Genomic DNA, 24,027 nt, shown 5'->3' with positions numbered 1-24,027 from the left:
TCCAACCAGTTTAACATATCAAACAACTGGTCAAAATATTTTACATAAACACGCAGCCTTTTAAAACAATATATAATAACAACAGTTTGATCAGAGTAAACTATGTAAAATAAACTAATGTTGGATAGACTGAACTACGCAGCTCTAAATGTCATTACACAAAACGGCTTCCGAAACAAGGACATGAAGCCTGATCACGTCAAAAACATTATTTACATGTAAAGGGGAAATATCAGTGGGTCAATATTGAGTGAGTCTTTACTTAAGAACATTAATAGAAACATAAATCGCATGTAAAACATATATAATGCAACCAGACAACAGATCCAGATGAAATCATAAACATCAATTTCCATAATGGATAAACTATAACATGAACCACAATATAACACACCATACTTTGATTCAGAATATATAGGCTAATAATCACCCATAGTCCCTGACTTTAGAGGTACCTTACGACAAACCCCCTGATATAAAAAAACGATCAGTAAACCCCCTAATCTTTGTGACGGCGCTCGCTACACCCCTTTTGGACGAAAATACCCCTGGCGCCGTCTTTTTTGGTCAACTGACATTTCGAAAAAAAATAACCTGACTACGCCGCGTGTCAGTTGACACGTCATCTCAAAAGACAAAAAAAAATTAAAATACCCAACACACCCTAAATTACCCACAACCTGTAATACCCCAAATATTTTAAAGTAATTAAATAAAGCTACGTGTCGCGAATTTTGATAAATTAAATCAAGATGGATGTAATTTAATAGTATCAGGAACTGAGAGTAAATTTTATTAAGCATAATAGCGGGATTTGAGGATAAGATTAGAAAATTAATATAAAATAAAATATAAATCCCGCGATGGATATTATTTCGCTAAGGTCTGCGAAATATTTTATAGTATCTGTGGTAAAAGTTTCGGGTCAATCGGAGGCCTATTAAAATTTGGACGCGGATGCGTTTTGGACTAAAGTGCAATTTTTGAAAAGTTCAAGGACCAAAGTGTAAATTATCTAATTAAACCTCGAGAATAGCAATTAGAAGATTATTGACGGAAAACAATAATTTTGGGTTAGTATTATTTATTTGATATAAATAATACGTATACGAAGTAGATAAAAGATTAATTGATTTAGTTATGGACTAAATTGAACAAAAGAAAAGTTCAAAGGTTAATTTGTAACAAAGAAAGAAAAGAAGGATCAAAAAGATCTTTTAGCCAGAATATATATATGAATGAAATGAAAGAAAGGAATCAGGTGAAGGATCCAGAGAGAGCGAAGGAAAAACAACGATCATCGTCGATCTGCCGCCGTTTCGCCGTTTCTCGTCCAAATCACACGTTTTCTTATGTCGATTTGTTCAGAATTTGATTCTCTATCTACTACGAGCATCAAATCAAGGTAATTTGATGGATTATCGATTTGAAATTAGGATTTTAAGCGGTTTTATCGTGTTAACGATTTTGGATTCGAATTCGACGTTTTAAGCTTGAATATTGTATCTTGGAAGTTATTAAGCATTGCGGAACCGATTTGGAGTGATTAGCACGTCGGAAATGGCACGGTGAGAGAACCCCGGGGCTGTACATCGTGCAGCCAACAAGCTGCACGATCGTGTAGCACAACAACTGCACGATCGTGCAGCGTACTGCACGATCTTGCAGCACAACAACTGCACGATCTTGCAGCACAGCAACTGCACGAACGTGCAGTACACTGCTGCATGAACGTGCAGTCTTTCGCCAAAGGGAGATTTTTATTTGGGCTTTCAGGGCCCTGGCGCGATGCGAAAATTTTATTTCGGACAATTTCAAGTCGCGTAATCAATCATGATTCGATTGAATTTTAAAACGTAAACGAGGACGTTTAATAATGAAATGTGATTAAGAGATTATCAAAGTTAAGAGTCGTATTTGGGATACGATCGTGCTAACCTAAGTTTATAACTTAGGGTTTTAGTATTAAGTTTACGTTTATGAATTAAACGTACGAGTAATTTGAATAGAAAACGGGTGTATCGACGAGCTACCAGGCCGACGAGCTGGAATAGCTACGAGATCATATGACGCACAGAACCTACGTGATGAATTGACGATAATGCAGTTTTGGGATAGCGAGTTCTGTGAGTTGCATTTTACTTTCACATATTGTTTACAAAAGTTATTTTCATATATTATGATTTTATACATCGCATTTATATGATTTGATTACTTGAATGATTGTTTTGAGCTGAAACTCTAGTATGCGATCCGAAGAAACTAGCTACCTATTGGGTGTCAATAGGCTATGAGATCACCAGTATCGAGTCAGTCTAGTGTGTTTGCATATGATAAATGATTTGATATATATACGTGCACGATATGAATATGAATATGAATATGAATTTCGAAGTTGGACAATGAATTCGATACGAGCGAGCACTCGGTTACGGTGTAACCTGGAGTCCCCGTATCTAGTGAGTTGGACTCACACTTTGGGATTAAGAGATTGATCGCGATCGACGTGGTAGAGTGTGAACACTCCCGAGTGTGATTTGAATATTCGTAAGTTGTGTCACATTTTAGGATATTAGTTTCGAATGGATCAAGTACTTGCTTATATGTATTTTCATATTATTATTTGAATTTAATGCGATGTTACGCTTTTACAATACCGTTAGTAACTTGCAAGCTCACTCAGTATTTTCCAAAATACTGACTCCCTCACAGTGTTTTCTTTCAGGTGATCGGAGTCAAAACAGACAGACCATCTCCTTTGTGTCGGCAGCCTTTTGGGCTTACACAAAGTACGAGCCTTTATAGAGCTGCAGTAGTCAGTAGGTGTCAAAATAAGGTTTATGATTTGATTTCAAACGGTATTTAAAATGTAAACTCTGAAATACTTTTATAAATAAGTAGTTTGTAAAGATGAAGTTTTATCCGTTTGGTACCAATTGCCGTGAGTGGAATTGGTTATGATTATGACTAGATATAGGGCGGAGCTGGATATGAGATATCGCTCGGTAAGACCCTGATTTATGAGAATTGTTTCGCGAAAGTTTTCAGAAAAGGAATATGATATTTTGATATTTGAATTATATTGCTTAAAGAAGATTTCTGATAATGTATTATATATAATAATAATTTTTAGTCGCGAAAAATTTATAGTGGTTTTAGGCTTGCTACGGGTTCTAGAGCTACCACTCCCGTTCCCTAGCGCCGGTCGCAGCTCAATAATTTGGGTCGTGACAATTGTGGTATCAGAGCAGTTGGTCCAGTTACCTCTGCTACTATGTATTTTGTTGATTAAGTCACCTAGGAACTACTGCAACTATAGAGTTGAGTTCTGTCTGATCCAAGTAGTTTGCGTTGATGTTTTGTGATAACTATGATTGATTGGTTTGTGAAGTGCTTGTTTGTTGTTGTGACATACGTATATGAGGTACACGCGTGTATTCCGTTTTCGATAAGATATGCATGCCTGACATGCATATCCAGATGGAATCTCGAGAAGATGAAGCTTTACAATGAGACAGTTCCTGGTTTAGCATGTCTAGGCTGAATGAAATTTAGCCACATGCTACATCGGACAAGGAGAGAAGATCTTCTATAGATCGAATCTAGTATTACTAGAACTATATAGAAGGGCGTGTGTGGTTAGCATTGAATAATGTCATAAATGCTATTGAATTCGATCGATCGAAATTTCACGAAGAGTATGAAGAAGGAATGCAAAGGTACAGAAATTGAAGAACTTTTCAGATACAAAGTTTAAAGGTCTAGAGAACTTACAAAACTCGAAGTTTATAAGTTTTTGAAAGTTGTGTACTTAAATGGTTTTGAAAGCATAATTGTGCCTAGACCCGCGATAGACATTGATAATTGCCATGACATTGATAGAAATGCATCACTACATACATCAATACATGCATTACTAGGACATGCATCATATGCATTATGCTCAGACAAAGAGGTGAGATATGGCAACTCTTTGGGGATGAGAGATGTCATCATCCTAGTGCACAATTTTGCTAAAGGTTAAATGAGATTTTGAATTAAATTTCAAAATGAGTCGTTTTGTTTGGAAGAGTTTTTAAGAAGTTTTGTTTTTATGTAAGTATATCTAGACCAGAACTCTGTGACGGAAGTGAAATGCTCGCGAGCAAGCTACAATCAAGGTCACGAGGTGAATGAATACGTATAGTTGTGAGGACATAGAAGTTATGCTTTTAGGATATGAACTTAGTTTTGAGTTAACGAGCTAGAATATAGCTAAAATCACAGAATTATTGAAAAGTGATGCGTACCAGACTGGTGGTAAGCTAGAAAGTAAGTATCTCTTTGACGGGATGTCAAAGATATAAAACTACGATATAAAAAAAGGAGTATATAAGAAGACATAAACGAAGGATTGACGAGTATATACTATAGTTCATGGAACATGCATAGTTTTCTATACATCGACGCGAGAAGCTTTAGATATGATCTATAAGTTGTGAAGGTTTAGTAGAACTGTAATGACTTTAGATTGAACCGTTGGATTAAGTTGTCACTAAAGTACAATGTTCCTAAGACGGTTACTTAAATATTAACTGTTACGATTGTCAAATCAAGAACTTGAGTTAGTTTAATAAGAATATCAATAAGGATGTATATGGATGAAGGTAACGAGCCAAGATACAAAGTATATAATTGGATTAACTAAGTATAGTTAATGCCAGTTTGCATGAGACTGAATAGTTTAAGTGTAAGATTTGGCTTGCTAAGTCCAGCCAACACCAACCCCGCATAGAATGAATAATTTAAGGCATATGGTAACAAAGATCATGAGATAAACGACAAGTGTTGTAATATGTGAATTAGAAATTGGAACTTCCACCACAAGGTTGCGATTATAAAGTGGATGAAAGGATTGAGGCAAGTATAAGTGTGATAGATGCACGCAAAGCATGGGATCTTAAGTTTCAAGTTTGACTAATAAGGAGTAAAATGAATAGTGCGAATGATGTAGAAGGTTGATAGTAACCCTTGAAAGGAGGCATAGATATAGTATATGAATGGTTAAGAGGTGGTATATGACATCGAACGTATTAGATATACAATTAAAGCTTAGTATGTCGAAATAAGTGATAGAATGTAAAGAAGAGACTCAATATTGGAATTGAGCCATACGAAAGGAAGAGATATCAGATAAATTGAATTAGAAGATAAGAGATGGAAGTAAGATATGCCAAAGGTGTACGATAGGTATAGTAAGGTATAAGAATCCGAAAACAAATTAAGGATACTAAGAGATAAGAATAAGGATACCTACGCAAAGGTATTCACGTTAAAAGAAGTTAGCTACAGCAATCGATGTAAAGAAAGTTTGAATAACCTATGTAGGTTGTATAGAATTCGATCAGAGTAATCGAGAAGAAAAAAGAGAAGATCATGTGAATATTTGACGATAAGATCAGATGAATCAAACGCTATGTGGTCGCAGACACATAGGAATAAAAGGGATAGATAATACAAATATATGATCGGCTCTACTGACATTCAAGATGTCAGTGAGGATACAATAAGAAGGTATGCACGCGATCAAAAACGTATTACGTCGAGAAATTCAGACGAAATAGGCTAAGACCATCACTCACGGTCGATGTTGTGGATGCTAAAAGAAGAGGTATACGATGTACAAGATGCGATGAAGGGGAAACAAGAAGAATGCAATAGAAGATGATCGAGAAGCACGATAAGAGCATGAATATGGAATCTAAGAAGAGTACAATAGGATTTTAGCATTGAAGGTACTAATCCAAATGGTTGATTAAGAACAGGAACCTAAAGAAGAAACGTAAAGAAATACAACTACGGTATAGATGAAAGGAAGAAGTTGCAAATGGAATTAATAAGAGTATGGATAGTAAGAAAAGGTAAACCTAAAGCTACATGATATCAAAAGGAGATAGTTTGGAAACTAAGAGTCAAACTAAGATCGAGTATCAGAAAGGGAAGATAATGAATAATTGGATTATAACGATGAACGCTGAAAACATCTTTAAAGATCAAAAGACGAACAATGTCGAGAAGACGATAGAGAAGAAAAGAAAAGCACAGACGTAATAAACTAAAAAGGTAAATAAGAAGTTAAGGACGAGTATAACCTAAGGGTTAATACTAGGGTCAACATTTAAGTTTCAAAAGATAGACCACGACGAAGCAGATAGTGAGATATTCATTAAAAGGAAGGAGGAACATCAAAAGAAGATTAAGGAAATAGGGTATAAAATGTCAACTATGACAGTAAGGATCCAAATATAGTACATGATCACGAGGATCGAGATACTATAACAATTATAAGAATGGTTACACTTGTGATAAGAATAGACAAAGATCGCTATGAGGGCATGAGGACGCATTTGGATAAGTGAGATAAGGGATTAACAAATGTGAAGACCAATTAGAATATACACGATACGTAATGATAGTGACAGTGACGACACTGCCAAAAGCAACACAAGGCGGCAAAAGTTGAAAGGATCAAGGATCCTCATTATGAAGGAGTAAACGAGGTACATTGAACAAATCGGAAGTAAAACTCCAACGTGGCAACAATCGTTGTTCCACTAGTACGAAGATCGTATACGTAAGAACTGTGCCCGAACCAAGAAGGTTCACAAAAAGATTGAACATCTCTTTCCTATAGGACATCAAGCATTGATGTACGGGCAACGGTGATGTAAAGAAACGTAATGTAAAACTAGCAATCTTTAAAAGATGTTAGCAATGATCGTAAGGGGAGGTAAAGGACGGGATAACAAAGACAGTTATCCAAGATGATAAAGAATGAGAGATGAAACAGGTTGATGGGAAGTAAGAAGAGATAAGAAGTCTCAAGGATAGCGAATAGTAGAATAAGTTCCCAACACTGCGCCATATAACAATCGGACGACGGAAACAGCTGTACAAGAGAGACTACGTAAGTAGTGAAGCACGAGTTGTTTGAGTGTCCACATCACACAACAAGGAATAATAATGGGATTAAACGTATTGGACGAGAGGGAAAGAAACAAGAACAGAGATTCGTAAGTACATATGTATATGACCAATATTATTATAAGGGAAGACGTTTGAGATCAAGATCAAGTCGTAATAACAACTGGACGAAGAAGATTGAATAGTGCAAACTAAGGAGTTGTCTACATCAATCGGCGATGAATAAGAAAAACCTAAGAATCAGGATTATCATCTTTAGAGATAAGACGTCATTAGGATGAACTACCATTGAACATCAGTAAGAAACTGAAAGTTCAATTACGAATACAAAAGTTCACAGTACTAGATATCAGACAAAGAACAGATGAAAGGGTCATGTATCCAAGATACAAGAGAAAAAAGTCATGTAAAGAGATAATGATATGAAGGTCGTCAATGATGATTGACATTAGTGTGCAAGAGGTACAGAACTGGACTAATAATTCCACGCGCCGACAAGTGTTTTAAGATGAATATGGAATACCTATTATGAATAAAGTTTAAAAGGTCAAGGGTTTAAGATGAGTCAAGAAGTTATATGAAAATTCGAGGACGAATTTTTATAAGGGGGGAAGAATGTAATACCCCAAATATTTTAAAGTAATTAAATAGTACCACGTGTCGCGAATTTTAATAAATTAAATCAGGATGAATTTAATTTAATAGTATCAAGAATTGAGAGTAAATTTTACTAAGCATAATAGCGGGATTTGAGGATGAGATTAGAAAATTATTATAAAATAAAATATAAATCCCGCGATGGATATTATTTCGCCAAGGTCTGTGAAATATTTTATAGTATCTGTGGTAGTCCTTCGCCAAAGGGGGTTTTTTATTTGGGCTTTCAGGGCCCTGACGCGATGCGAAAACTTGATTTCGGAAAATTTCAAGTCGCGTAATCAATCATGATTCGATTGAATTTTAAAATGTAAACTAGGACGTTTAATAATGAAATGTGATTAAGAGATTATCAAAGTTAAGAGTCATATTTGGGATAGTGCTAACCTAAGTTTATAACTTAGGGTTTTAGTATTAAGTTTACGTTTATGAATTAAACGTACGAGTGATTTGAATAGGAAACGGATGTATCGACGAGCTACCAGGCCGACGAGCTGGAATAGCTACGAGATCATATGACGCACGGAACCTACGTGATGAATTGACGATAATGTGGTTTTGGGATAGCGAGTTCTGTGAGTTGCATTTTATTTTCACATATTGTTTATAAAAGTTATTTTCATATATTATGATTTTATACATTGAATTTATATGATTTGATTACTTGAATGATTGTTTTGAGCTGAAACTCTAGTATGCGATCCGAAGAAACTAGCTACCTATTGGGTGTCAATAGGCTGTGAGATCACCAGTATCGAGTCCGTCTAGTGCGTTTGCATATGAGAAATTATTTGATATATATACGTTCACAATATGAATATGAATTTCGAAGTTGGACAATGAATTCGATACGAGAGAGCACTCGGTTAAGGTGTAACCTGGAGTCCCCGTATCTAGTGAGTTGGACTCACACTTTGGGATTAAGAGATTGGTCGCGATCGACGTGGTAGAGTGTGAACACTCCCGAGTCGGACCATTCAGATTAGTATGATTTGAATATTCGTAAGTTGTGTCACATTTTAGGATATTAGTTTCGAATGGATCAAGTACTTGCTTATATGTATTTTCATATTATTATTTGATTTTAATGCGATGTGACGCTTTTACAATACCTTTAGTAACTTGCAAGCTCACTCAGTATTTTCCAAAATACTGATTCCCTCACAATGTTTTCTTTCAGGTGATCGGAGTCGGAACAGACAGACCATCTCCTTTGTGTCGGTAGCCTTTTGGGCTTACACAAAGTACGAGTCTTTATAGAACTGCAGTAGTCAGTAGGTGTCAAAATAAGGTTTATGATTTGATTTCAAACGGTATTTAAAATGTAAACATTGAAATACTTTTATAAGTAAGTTGTTTGCAAAGATGAAGTTTTATCCGTTTGGTACCAATTACCGTGAGTGGAATTGGTTGTGATTGTGACTAGAGACAGGACGGGACTGGATATGAGATATCGCTCGGTAAGACCCTGATTTCTGAGAATTGTTTCGCGAACGTTTTCAGAAAAGGAATACGATATTTTGATATTTGAATTATATTGCTTAAAGAAGATTTCTGATACTGTATTATATATAATAATAATTTTTAATCGCGAAAAATTTGTAGTGGTTTTAGGCTTGTTATGGGTTCCAGAGCTATAACTTCTGTTCCCTAGCGCCGATCGCGGCTCAATAATTTGGGTCGTGATACAATCCAAACAAGCCCCAAACAACTCAAACCAAAACAAAGTCCAACAACCCAAACCAGCACCCACCTCGACCAATTCCAGTCGTCTTCTCAGGCGAGAAGATGATCGAATCGGTCGTCTTCTCGCCTGAGAAGACGACCAAGCTGGTGACCAGCGTCGTCTTCTCAGTCCAACTGAGAAGACGAACGCTCGTCTTCTCTGACGAACACTGTTCGTCTTCTCAGATCTGAGAAGGCGACCGAAATTGGTTGTCTTCTCGCTTGAGAAGACGACCGCAATTGGGCGGGGCGGGTGCTGGTTCGTGTGGTTGGATTTTGGTTTGGTTTGAGTTGTTTGGGACTGGTTTGGGTTGTGGGTAATTTATGGTGTTTTGGGTATTTTAATTTTTTTTTGTCTTTTGATGACGTGTCAATTGACACGTGGCGTCGTCAGATTTTTTATTTTTATTTTAAATGTCAGTTGACCAAAAAAGACGTCGCCAGTGGTATTTTCGTCCAAAAGGGGTTTAGCGAGCGTTTTTTTAGATCAGGGGGTTTGTCGTAAGATACCCCTAAAGTCAGGGGCCATGGGTGATTATTAGCCGAATATATACCGTAGCAATGTTACTTACATCACAATTCTGTATTAGGTATTTGGGTTTTGAACCATGTTAACGACGCCTCAGGGTTACCCGTTATGTCAAGGCCGTGAACATTTCCATCGTCACTTACGTTGCATAATCATGCTTATTTTTATGATAATCACAATCTTAATTAATATTATCAGTACTAGTGATTACACAACCCTATTACCACTCAATAGGAAGCATGTTTCAATGGATCTATATCGCTTTCAAATCGACTCAATGCAATGTGATTTAAATAACATTTTCAGTTATAAAACATTTTAGCATCAATATTCAAAAGTAAAATGCAAACACACAGAACTGAAATCCCCAAAACAAAACTTGCAAACCCTTTACTCTTCTGGTCCAGTAGCTCACTGGTCGAATCTAGTTAAAATTCAATTGTTAAAATACAATTTAAAACAAGAATTCTAACTCTAAAAAGTATACTTTTTAACAAAACAAGACATAACATATGACATAATCCCAACTTAGAACATAACGTTCTCGGTATAAACTTATAGTCTTCTTTATCATTGTTCGATTTGATTAATGTATAGTTTATTTAAAACGTCACATTATTTTAATTAACCGACTATCTTTATATGTCTATGTTCTTTTTAACCTTTTGAACATCCTAGTTAAAGTCTAGAAGTCCATTGAATCAAAATCAAATATACGACTTGAAACGGGGACGGAACGTCCAAACACCGGCGAAACAATGTCGTTGTGCATTCGCACAGCCACGGGGATGATCCCTCGGGCTTTTCCGACCTACTCTAACTCGAATTTTCGCTCTGAACAGTAAAACACATTCAATATTAATCAAATTCGCAAATTAAACGTTAAACCGATACGAATTCGATCGATTCGATACAATTAACGATATAAATTCAAATAGTCCAAATTATAACTAATCGGATTCAAACTAAAGATTCTTACCTCGCATACTAGCGGATTATCGAAAAAATTTGAGTTAGAATTGAGGAATCAGACGGAACTCAAAAACCCTAAATTGTCGTAGTTACAGAGAAAAGAAAGAAGGAAGAAATGAAGTTTTTGTTACTTCATTTCAAATAAAATGAAACTCTTATATAGTTTGCCTAAAAGCCAAACTAGTCCTTGATGACCTATGAGTCGCTTTAACCCAAATTCTTAATTATTGATCCGTAACAATTATGGAAACCAAAACCTCATTTCATGAAAGTTTACCTAAAAATTCTATAAAATATAAAACAAATAAAAATATAATTTTTATTCGTACAGAACTTATATTTTAATTTATATTAATTTTTAACGATAACTGATATCCCTGTTAGTCCTACTTGACTTTTTAAACTACGTCCAGATTTCATAAAATTTTGACGATAACTTGTCGAAATTATATAGCGAATATTGACTTTAAAAATATTCACTTGGAACTTATAAATTATTGGCTGATAGGTTGAAAAAACCATAATCTTTGTTTTGGTTTTCAATTCCACCTCGACGTTGCAATTTTTTCAGTTTCACCATATTTTGCATTTTTGGTTTTCAATTGCACCCTGGATTAGAAACATTAAATGATTTTATTCGTATAAAATATGTAAAATAATTACATTTAAGGATCATTTTATGCTTTTTTTCATTTGGACAAATTTAAACAAGTCCCTAGACTTAAAAAATTCAAATAAATCCTAAATAATATTTTAATTATAATTAATTATTAAATTTCAATATATCTTACTCCGCTTTCATCGAACCCTCCATCACCGGACCCATTGAACAAATTACGCTCGTCATCCACCGCTGTTGCTCCTCGGAAGAGGAGGAGCACTGGTCCTCAGGCAGAGGAGCAGCAGCTCCTCAGACAGGAGCTGCCGGAGGAGGAGCAGCTGCACCTCCTCCGGAAACTTAAAAAAATGTAATTAATTTGTTTTTGATTTTATGGTGAAAATGGCTTTTCTAAATAATTTATAACAATAAAGAATATTTTGATTTTTTTATAAATATGAAGAATCTATTTTAAATATTAGCCAAATGAAAAGAGTTCAATTGAATGCCTCAATGTGCAATTGAAAACCAAAAATGAAAAATAGGGTAAAATTGCAACGTCGGGTGGAATTGAAAATCAAAATAAAGGTCAAATTTTTTTCAATCTATTAGCCTAAATTATTTTTTTAATATATAAGTTTTCCTTAGTTTTCAGTCACAACCCTCTTATTAAAATTTAATTTCCCAAATTTAATTTTTAAAATCCTATGACTACGGTATATTTTTAGGAACACTTATAAAATTTAATTTAAGCTTAAATTTAATTTATATGCTCCCGACTAAAAAAATTAGGACACGTAGCATAATTAACGACCTATAATTTTACGGGGTGTTACATTTTTTCCTTCTTACGAAAACTCGTCCTCGAATTTCAATTATAGCTACGTACCTTGTGAAAACTGGTAAGGCTATTATTGTCGCATATCCGACTTCGTCTCCTAAGTACATTCCTCTATTGAGTGAATCCTCCACAACATTTTTACTATTGGAATCTCTTTAGTGTGAAGCTTACTCAGCGGAGTACCTACAATCTTAACAAGTTCCTCCTCATAAGAAAATTCTTCGTTTACTTCCACTTCTTGTAGTTGAATAATATGAAAAGGAACTGTGATATACTTTCGTATCATCGATATGCACTACCAGAAAAATCTTCTTTTAGCGTGATTCTTGGAAAATTATTGCAAATACAAAGTTCAAATCGAAATTACTATTCTTGAGCATTTTAACAATATTCATAGGCTCATATTCTACATATTCAAAAACATGTTATTAGAGTGTATAGTTGAATTTAAAAGTTTAAACATTTATTTTGATAGAAAAAGAAACAAACAATTCATGGAACACAATTTGCTGAAAACACCAAGTGCCAGGTTGCTTCAGTTGCTATTTAACTATCATAAGCTAGTAAAGCGTAAATTTGAATAGCATATGATACCAATATTGCATTTCCTTGTGTTCAATAGCTACTAAGAAAAGTTCAAAGATGTGAGAGGACCCTAGACAATTTTAAAGAACAAAAACAACACAAATTTGACATGTAAACAATCTATTGCAGTAAAAATAAGAATAATATGAATAATATGAACCTTTCAAAATACAATCTCAGAACCAAGAACATACATGTAAAATAGTGAAATGTAAATAATGATTGAATTTAATGATTAGAACAGCAAAAATAAGCTATAAAATCAGTAGCTCAACATCAAAGAGTTACAATCAACAATAAATTCTCGGTGAATTTCATTATAAATCCAATTTTTTCAAAATCCTAAAATTTCAATTCCAATCAAAACGAAAATAAACAAAATAACGATAAAATTCAATTACCAAAAAAATGCCTAATGTCTTAAAAACTCCTCACCTTTTAGCCCTTTTTCAATTCTACCCCGACGTTAAAAAATCACCAATTTTACCCACTTTTACATTTTCGTGTTTCAATTATACCCTAAATATTATTGGTATACTTTTTTGGTCCACGTGGCATCCATATAATCCAAATTTTGTGCAATTACTCTTATACCCATGCCCAGTCATCATCATTATCTTCACTCCCAATCTCACCCATCCCTTCATCAAATCAAACGACAAGCAGTTTTCCGGAAAGTTGCTGGAAATAATGCAAACAGATTCAAATTTATCACGTTCTTTCTTTGATTCAAAATTCGACCGGGATTGAATGTATTCCTAGCCTCTAATTCTTTTCATGACACAGGATATGCCAGCATTAACACTAGCCATGACAAGGAAGTTGCGAGCTTGACCGAAGGGACCTCCAGACAGCCTACAGCCAAACCAAAACCAAGCAACTGAGCATCAACAAATAATTGCATTTTCTAACTAAACAATTAGAATTAGAGTTCAAACAAATCTTCCCCATTTCATAACATTGTTTCATTAAAATTACACAAAGGTTCAATTAAATTCTTGGTAAATTTAAAAAAATACTCTAAATTGGAAGAAAACAGTAGAGATTAATAGGATACCTGGGCTTGCTTGAAATAAGCCATAGCTTGAGGGTTTAAGGCGGCGTTAGGAGGAGGAGTGGGAATAGAAGAGGCGATGTAAGGAGTTAGGGTTCCCATGATGCCACCAATAGCAACGCCCTGAACAAAGGCGGTAGCAAAGACAGCGGCTTCAACAGGTAAGGACTGTTTGGATAATCAGAGTTTGAAACCATTCTCTATTTCCTTAAACTTTACCTGGAATTGGACTAGTGAGTTTCTTTGCTGCTGCTGCTCCTATTTTATTTTCTCAATTTACCTAAATTCTTGCTACTGCTCCATTTTTAATATTTGGGCGAATTACGGTTCATGGATATGGTTGATTTGATTGATGTTTATGATAATTTTATTAGGGATATACATTTTAGTGTCGAAGAAAATGTGGGATTCGTTTATCCAAGAAGTTCAAATTTGAGAGGAGAGTGTAGCAATAGCAATTTTTGAAGATCGTTGATTCGTCTCCTACTCTAGCTTGGAAAATGCGTTTTCCCTATAATGATTACAATCTAAAGTATGAAACAGAATGAATATAATAGCAAGTTCTCCAAACATATTACTTTTCCCTCTAAAGTTTCTTTTGGCAGTTACTTTCATCATAAACAGAACAAAAGCTGGTATAATCTGCTTGAAAGAAATAAGTACCTGACATAGATTCATATAGTAGCAAGATAAGTGGTGAAATGAACAAACCCAGGCAATCCACTTGGATGATGCTCTGCTTCTGTAAATGCTTCCATCTCTTGGTGCTAACAAAATCTTCACAACTTTTCCTGGAAATGACTATCAAAGCCTTTCAATCCTCAGCCTACATCGCTTCCATCTTTATTCCATCCTCAACAAAAGTTTTGGTCAATTCATCTGCCACACCTGACTTTAAGCTTCTTTTCCATGGCCATCCCCAAAATCCAATTTCTTTCACATAACTTTTGAAAACACTAATTCCTATAAGCACAATTTTCAGAACACCTCTAAAATATGAATCTTTAAAACTCAAGCATACTATGTTTCCGATGCTAAAAATGAAATTTAGTGTCCAAAAAGTCAAATTTTTGACAAGTTTCCAAACCGGAAAATGCTGATAGAATGAAGTGTCTGTGCGACTTAGCAAGCAAATTAAACCTACGTCAAGCTATGATGACATGTCGTTTCTGCCAGGAATTAAGAAACAAGGTTTTTGTAGTTACTATTTAAAATATTGAGTGGTACAAAACCAGTTAAAAATTGGGAACTGCCACGGACAGAAGCCTTGAAGTCAGGTAGCACATGTAAAAATTAGTCTAAATGCTGATACCCGGGAAAAGTGGTTACAGGTGTCAACTGCACATCACATTTACCTGGCCTGAAGAAGGAATCAGTGGGAAGCCATGTTATACAAAAGATAATAATACAATGATACCTGAGAAATATAAATGAGAATTTTACATCTTAAAACATTGTCTTCATAATCAAAAGATTACAGCAGTAAAATAAAATTAATGAGCTACTCTTAAATTAAATCAATCGCATGGACAAGGTACAAAAATGACCTCAATTATTATGGTTATATATCCACCTCCAAAATCATAAGCGTCATTTTTACTCGCCAGTGGCAACCCTTATCACTAGCTCTGAAACCCGTAGCAAGCTTGTCAGATATCAACATTTGTCACTAACTACACATAAACACGTATATCCCGCATTCCACATATAATCACAACACTTGTTCAATCGCGATTCTTACTCGATTTACATTTTTAAGCATGCATATTTTAATCTTTTGTTTCGACACGTTTTAACTTTTCATTAATGTGTGATTCTTATTCTTTGTCATGACTCAAATCTTTGAGTAGAAACCGGCACTAGAGAATGAGAGTGATAGCTCCGAAACCCGTAACAAGTCTAAAAACCTCTATAGATATTTGGCGTTTTGAAATAACAAATAGGTTTTCAACTTTTTTTCTGAACACTTTAAAAATCTTTAAACAAACGTTATCACAAAACGTTGATCGTATTTCTAGACATTTGGGCGTAAAAATAAATCTCATATAACATAAACGCCCTATTTCAAATACAAAACTGTCCAACCAGTTTAACATATCAAACAACTGGTCAAAACATTTTACATAAACACGAAGCCTTTCAAAACAATATACAATAACAACAGTTTGATCAGAGTAAACTATGTAAAATAAACTAATGTTGGATAGACTGAATTACGCAGGTCTAAATGTCATTACACAAAACGGCTTCCGAAACAAGGACATGAAGCCTGATCACGTCAAAAACATTATTTACATGTAAAGGGGAAATATCAGCGGGTCAATATTGAGTGAGTCTTTACTTAAGAACATTAATAGAAACATAAATCGCATGTAAAACATATATAATGCAACCAGACAACCGATCCAGATGAAATCATAAACATCAATTTCCATAATGGATAAACTATAACATGAACCACCATATAACACACCATACTTTGATTCAGAATATATAGGCTAATAATCATCCATACTCCCTCACTTTAGGGGTACCTTACGACAAACCCCCTGATATAAAAAAACGATCAGTAAACCCCCTGATCTTTGTGACGGCGCTCGCTACACCCTTTTTGGACGAAAATACCCCCGGCGCCGTCTTTTTTGGTCAACTGACATTTCAAAAAAAAAAAATCTGACTACGCCACGTGTCAGTTGACACGTCATCTCAAAAGACAAAAAATAAAATAAAATACCCAAAACACCCTAAATTACCCACAACCTGTAATACCACAAATATTTTAAAGTAATTAAATAATGCCACGTGTCGCGAATTTTGATAAATTAAATCAAGATGGATGTAATTTAATAGTATCAGGAATTGAGAGTAAATTTTGTTAAGCATAATAGCGGGATTTGAGGATAAGATTAGAAAATTAATATAAAATAAAATATAAATCCCGCGATGGATATTATTTCGCCAAGGTCTGTGAAATATTTTATAGTATTTGTGGTAAAAGTTTCGGGTCAATCAAAGGCCTTTTAAAATTTGGACGCGGATGCGTTTCAGACTAAATTGCAATTTTTGAAAAGTTCAAGGACCAAAGTGTAAATTATCTAATTAAACCTCGAGAATAGCAAATATTATTTATTGGATATAAATAATACGTATACGAAGTAGGGTGAAGGATTATTTATTGGATATAAATAATACGTATACGAAGTAGATAAAAGATTAATTGATTTAGTTATGGACTAAATTGAACAAAAGAAAAGTTCAAAGGTTAATTTGTAACAAAGAAAGAAAAGAAGGATCAAAAAGATCTTTTAGCCAGGATATATATATGAATGAAATGAAAGAAAGGAATAGGGTGAAGGATCCAGAGAGAGCGAAGGAAAAATGACGATCATCGTCGATCCGCCGCCGTTTCGCCGTTTCTCGTCCAAATCACACATTCTTTATGTCGATTTGTTCAGAATTCGATTCTCTATCTACTACGAGCATCAAATCAAGGTAAGTTGATGGATTATCGATTTGAAATTAGGATTTTAAGCGGTTTTATCGTGTTAACGATTTTGGATTCGAATTCGACGTTTTAAGCTTGAATATTGTATCTTTGAAGTTATTAAGCATTACGGAATTGATTTGGAGTGCTTAGCACGTCAGAAATGGCACGGTGAGAGAACCCCGAGGCTGCACATCGTGTAGCACAACAACTGCACGATCGTGCAGTGTACTGCACGATCGTGCAGCACACCAACTGCACGAACGTGCAGTACGCTGCTGCACGAACGTGCGATCCTTCGCCAAAGGGAGATTTTTATTTGGGCTTTCAGGGCCCTGGCGCGATGCGAGAACTTGATTTCGGACAATTTCAAGTCGCGTAATCAATCATGATTCGATTGAATTTTAAAACGTAAACTAGGACGTTTAATAATGAAATGTGATTAAGAGATTATCAAAGTTAAGAGTCGTATTTGGGATACGATCGTGCTAACCTAAGTTTATAACTTAGGGTTTTAGTATTAAGTTTATGTTTATGAATTAAACGTACGAGTAATTTAAGTAGAAAACAGATGTATCGACGAGCTACCAGGCCGACGAGCTGGAATAGCTACGAGATCATATGACGCACGGAACTTACGTGATGAATTGACGATAATGCGGTTTTGGGATAGCGAGTTCTGTGAGTTGCATTTTACTTTCACATATTGTTTATAGAAGTTATTTTCATATATTATGATTTTATACATCACATTTATATGATGTGATTACTTGAATGATTGTTTTGAGCTGAAACTCTAGTATGCGATCCGAAGAAACTAGCTACATATTGGGTGTCAATAGGCTATGAGATCACCAGTATCGAGTCAGTCTAGTGTGTTTGCATATGAGAAATGATTTGATATATATACGTGCACGATATGAATATGAATATGAATATGAATATGAATTTGAATATGAATTTCGAAGTTGGACAATGAATCCGATACGAGCGAGCACTCGGTTACGGTGTAACCTGGAGTCCCCGTATCTAGTGAGTTGGACTCACACTTTGGGATTAAGAGATTGGTCGCGATCGACGTGGTAGAGTGTGAACACTCCCGGGTCGGACCATTCGGATTAGTGTGATTTGAATATTCGTAAGTTGTGTCACATTTTAGGATATTAGTTTCGAATGGATCAAGTACTTGCTTATATGTATTTTCATATTATTATTTGATTTTAATGCGATGTTACGCTTTTACAATACCGTTAGTAACTTGCAAGCTCACTCAGTATTTTCCAAAATACTGACTCCCTCATAGTGTTTTCTTTCAGGTGATCGGAGTCGGAACAGACATACCATCTCCTTTGTGTCGGCAGCCTTTTGGGCTTACACAAAGTACGAGTCTTTATAGAGCTGCAGTAGTCAGTAGGTGTCAAAATAAGGATTATGATTTGATTTCAAACGGTATTTAAAATGTAAACTCTGAAATACTTTTATAAATAAGTTGTTTGCAAAGATGAAGTTTTATCCGTTTGGAACCAATTGCCGTGAGTGGAATTGGTTATGATTGTGACTAGATATAGGGCGGGGCTGGATATGAGATATCGCTCGGTAAGACCCTGATTTCTGAGAATTGTTTCGCGAACGTTTTCAGAAAAGGAATACGGTATTTTGATATTTGAATTATATTGCTTAAAGAAGATTTCTGATAATGTATTATATATAATAATAATTTTTAATCGCGAAAAATTTGTAGTGGTTTTAGGCTTGCTACAGGTTCCAGAGCTACCACTCTCGTTCCCTAGCGCTGGTCGCGGCTCAATAATTTGGGTCGTGACAATTGTGGTATCGGAGCAGTTGGTCCTGTTACCTCTGCTACTATGTATGTCACCTAGGAACTACTGCAGCTATAGAGTTGAGTTCTGTGTGATCCAAGTAGTTTGCGTTGATGTTTTGTGATAACTATGATTGATTGGTTTGTGAAGTGCTTGTTTGTTGTTGTGACATACGTATATGAGGTACACGCGTGTATTCCGTTTTCGATAAGATATGCATGCGTGACATGCATATCCACATGGAATCTCGAGGAGATGAAGCTTTACGATGAGACAGTTCGTGTTTTAGCATGTCTGAGGTGAATGAAACTCAGCCACATGCTGCACCGGACAAGGAGAGAAGATCTTCTATAGATCGAATCTAGTATTACTAGAACTCTATAGAAGGGCGTGCATGATTAGCATTGAATAATGTCAGAAATGCTATTGAATTCGATCGATCGGAATTTCACGAAGAGTATGAAGAAGGAATGCAAAGCTACAGAAATTGAAGAACTTTTCAGATACAAAGTTTAAAGGTCTAGAGAACTTACAAAACTCGAAGTTTATAAGTTTTTGAAAGTTGTGTACTTAAATGATTTTGGAAGCATAATTGTGCCTAGACTCGCGATAGACATTGATAATTGCCATGACATTGATAGAAATGCATCACTACATACATCAATACATGCATTAATAGGACATGCATCATATGCATTATGCTCAGACAAAGAGGTGAGATGTGGCAACTCTTTGGGGATGAGAGATGTCATCACCCTAGTGCACAATTTTGCTAAAGTTTAAATGAAATTTTGAATTAAATTTCAAAATGCTCGCGAGCAAGCTACGATCAAGGCCACGAGGTGAATGAATACGAATAGTTGTGAGGACATAGAAGTTATGCTTTTAGGATATGAACTTAGTTTTGAGTTAACGAGCTAGAATATAGCTAAAATCACAGAATTATTGAAAAGTGATGCGTACCAGATTGGTGGTAAGCTAGAGAGTAAGTATCTCTTTGACGAGATGTCAAAGATATCAAACTACGATATAAAAAAAAGGAGTATATAAGAAGACATAAACGAAGGATTGACGAGTATATACTATAGTTCATGGAACATGCATAGTTTGCTATGCATCGACGCGAGAAGCTTTAGATATGATCTATAAGTTGTGAAGGTTTAGTAGAACTGTAATGACTTTAGATTGAACCGTTGGATTAAGTTGTCACTAAAGTACAATGTTCCTAAGACGGTTACTTAAGTATTAACCGTTACGATTGTCAAATCAAGAACTTGAGTCAGTTTAATAAGAATATCAATAAGGATGTATATGGATGAAGGTAACGAGCCAAGAGGGTGTGAAACGAGAATATGAGATACAGAGTATATAATTGGATTAACAAAGTATAGTTAATGCCAGTTTGCATGAGACTGAATAGTTTAAGTGTAAGATTTGGCTTGCTAAGTACAGCCAACACCAACCCCGCATAGAATGAATAATTTGAGGTATATGGTAAGAAAGATCATGAGATACACGACAAGTGTTGTAATAAGTGAATTAGAAATTGGAACTTCCACCACAAGGTTGCGATTATAAAGTGGATGAAAGGATTGAGGCAAGTATAAGTGTGATAGATGTATGCAAAGCATGGGATCTTAAGTTTCAAGTTTGACTAATAAGGAGTAAAATGAATAGTGCGAATGATCTAGAAGGTTGATAGTAACCCTTGAAAGGAGGCATAGATATAGTATATGAATGGTTAAGAGGTGGTATATGACATCAAACGTATTAGATATACAATTAAAGCTTAGTATGTCGAAATAAGTGATAGAATGTAAAGAAAAGACTCAATATTGGAATTGAGCCATACGAAAGGAAGAGATCAGATAAATCGAATTAGAAGATAAGAGATGGAAGTAAGATATGCCAAAGGTGTACGATAGGTATAGTAAGGTATAAGAATCCAAAGACAAATTAAGGATACTAAGAGATAAGAATAAGGATACCTACGCAAAGGTATTCACGTTAAAAGAAGTTAGCTACAACAATCGATGTAAAGAAAGTTTGAGTAACCTATGTAGGTTGTATAGAATTTGATCAGAGTAATCGAGAACAGAAAAGAGAAGATCATGTGAATAATTGACAATAAGATCAGATGAATCAAACGCTATATGGTCGCAGACACATAGGAATAAAAGAGATAAAGATAATACAAATATATGATCGGCTCTACTGACATTCAAGATGTCAGTGAGGATACAATAAGATGGTATGCACGCGATCAAAAACGTATTACGTCGAGAAATTCAAACGAAATAGGCTAAGACCATCACTCATGGTCGATGTTGTGGATGCTAAAAGAAGAGGTATACGATGTACAAGATGCGATGAAGGGGAAACAAGAAGAATGCAATAGAAGATGATCGAGAAGCACGATAAGAGCATGAATATGGAATCTAAGAAGAGTACAATAGGATTTTATCATTGAAGGTACTAATCCTAATGGTTGATTAAGAACAGGAACCTAAAGAAGAAACGTAAAGAAATACAACTAAGGTATAGATGAAAGGAAGAAGTTGCTAATGGAATTAATAAGAGTATGGATAGTAAGAAAAGGTAAACCTAAAGCTACATGATAGCAAAAGGAGATAGTTTGGAAACTAAGAGTCAGACTAAGATCGAGTATCAGAAAGGGAAGATAAGGAATAATTGGATTATACGGTGAACGCTGAAAACATCTTTAAAGATCAAAAGACGAACAATGTCGAGAAGACGATAGAGAAGAAAAGAAGAGCACAGACGTAATAAGCTAAAAAGGTAAATAAGAAGTTAAGGACGAGCATAACCTAAGGGTTAATACTAGGGTCAACATTTAAGTTTCAAAAGATAGACCACGACGAAGCAGATAGTGAGATATTCATTAAAAGGAAGGAGGAACATCGAAAGAAGATTAAGGAAATAGGGTATAAAATGCCAACTATGGCAGTAAGGATCCAAATATAGTACATGATCACGAGGATCAAGATACTATAACGATTATAAGAATGGTTACCTTTGTGATAAGAATAGACAAAGATCGTTATGAGGGCATGAAGACGCATTTGGATAAGTGAGATAAGGGATTAACGAATTTGAAGACCAATAAGAGTATACACGATACGTAATGATAGTGACAGTGACGACACTGCCAAAAGCAACACACGGCGACAAAAGTTGAAAGGATCAAGGATCCTCATTATGAAGGAATAAACGAGGTACATTGAACAAATCGGAAGTAAAACTCCAACGTGGCAACAATCGTTGTTCCACTAGTACGAAGATCGTATACGTAACAACTGTGCCCGAACCAAGAAGGTTCACAAATAGATTGAACATCTCTTTCTTATAGGACATCAAGCATTGATGTACGGGCAACGGTGATGTAAAGAAACGTAATGTAAAACTAGCAATCTTTAAAAGATGTTAGCAATGATCGTAAGGGGAGGTAAAGGACGGGATAACAAAGACAGTTATCCAAGATGATAAAGAATGAGAGATGAAATAGGTTAATGGGAAGTAAGAAGAGATAAGAAGTCGCAAGGATAGCGAATAGTAGAATAAGTTCCTAACACTGCGCCAGATAACAATCGGACGACGGCAACAGCCGTACAAGAGAGACTACGTAAGTAGTGAAGCACGAGTTGTTTGATTGTCCACATCACACAACAAGGAATAATAATGGGATTAAATGTATTGGACGAGAGGGAAAGAAACAAGAACAGAGGGTCGTAAGTACATATGTATAAGACCAATATTATTATAAGGGAAGACGTTTGAGATCAAGATCAAGTCGTAATAACAACTGGACGAAGAAGATTGAATAGTGCAAACTAAGGAGTTGTCTACATCAACCGGCAATGAATACGAAAAATCTAAGAACCATGATTATCATCTTTAGAGATAAGACGTCATTAGGATGAACACTACTAGAAATCAGGCATTTAGCGATTGATTTTTTCGTCGCTAAATGCCTAAAATCCGTCGCTAATTGATATTAGCGACGGATTACCGACGGACTCAGTCCGTCGGTGGATTTCTAGTCGCAAAATTTTTTACCGACAAAAAAAAAATTAGCGACGGATTTAAAAAAAATTAGCGACGGAATTTAGCGACGGATAAAATCCGTCGCTAATTTTTTAAAATTAAAAAAAATATTTTTTTAATTAAAATCGTAAAACGAAATTTTAATTTATCAATAGCCCACCGTAACCCACTCACCCACTATAGATCACACATTGTCACCCACCAACAATCCTTGCAATCTACCCAACTTCCCAGTAGGTCGCCCATCATTGAATTGCTCCCATCCAAAGCTCTTTAACTTTGGAGTTCCCCCGTGTGCAACTCCATATTAACCAACTCAAACGCTGGTTACATATGTATGTATATTATATTTAAATATAACTAAAAGGAGGAAATATTTACTCTCGTAATTTACTCCCGCATTATAAAAATAATTATTTTTTAAATAAATAATTAATAAATAATTTTTTTAAATAAAAATAATTAATTTATTTTTAATAGTTAATTATTTTTAATAGTTAATTATTTTTAATAATTACTTATTTTTAATAAATAATTATTTTTTTAATAAATAAATAATTTTTTTGTTAATTAATATTTTTTTAATAAAATAGGAATTTTAGCGACGGATTCAAAAATCCGTCGCTAAAAGTGCATTTTTTTTGGCGGGATTCATCCCGCCATTTTAGCGACGGAATGTCTGTCGCTAAATTTGGCGGGATGAATCCCGCCAATTTTTATTAGGATTGCTAAAT

At 35.1% G+C, this 24,027-nt stretch overlaps 1 long non-coding RNA gene and 1 pseudogene across 1 annotated transcript; both read right to left on the bottom strand.

Moving 5' to 3' along the window:
• Window positions 1-13,336: 13,336 nt before the first annotated feature.
• On the bottom strand, window positions 13,337-14,308 carry LOC126672589 (chloroplastic import inner membrane translocase subunit HP30-2-like; annotated as a pseudogene).
• Window positions 14,309-14,475: 167 nt separating this feature from the next.
• LOC126671407 (uncharacterized) lies at window positions 14,476-15,407 on the bottom strand. Its single transcript, XR_007638993.1, has 2 exons — window positions 15,157-15,407; window positions 14,476-14,887 (listed from the first exon to the last, which is right to left on the bottom strand). It is a non-coding gene; the product is annotated as an uncharacterized LOC126671407 (long non-coding RNA).
• Window positions 15,408-24,027: the final 8,620 nt, after the last annotated feature.

The sequence above is a fragment of the Mercurialis annua genome, linkage group LG3, assembly GCF_937616625.2.
Source record: "Mercurialis annua linkage group LG3, ddMerAnnu1.2, whole genome shotgun sequence".
NCBI lineage: Eukaryota > Viridiplantae > Streptophyta > Magnoliopsida > Malpighiales > Euphorbiaceae > Mercurialis > Mercurialis annua.
This window is presented reverse-complemented; position numbering and strand designations above follow the sequence as displayed.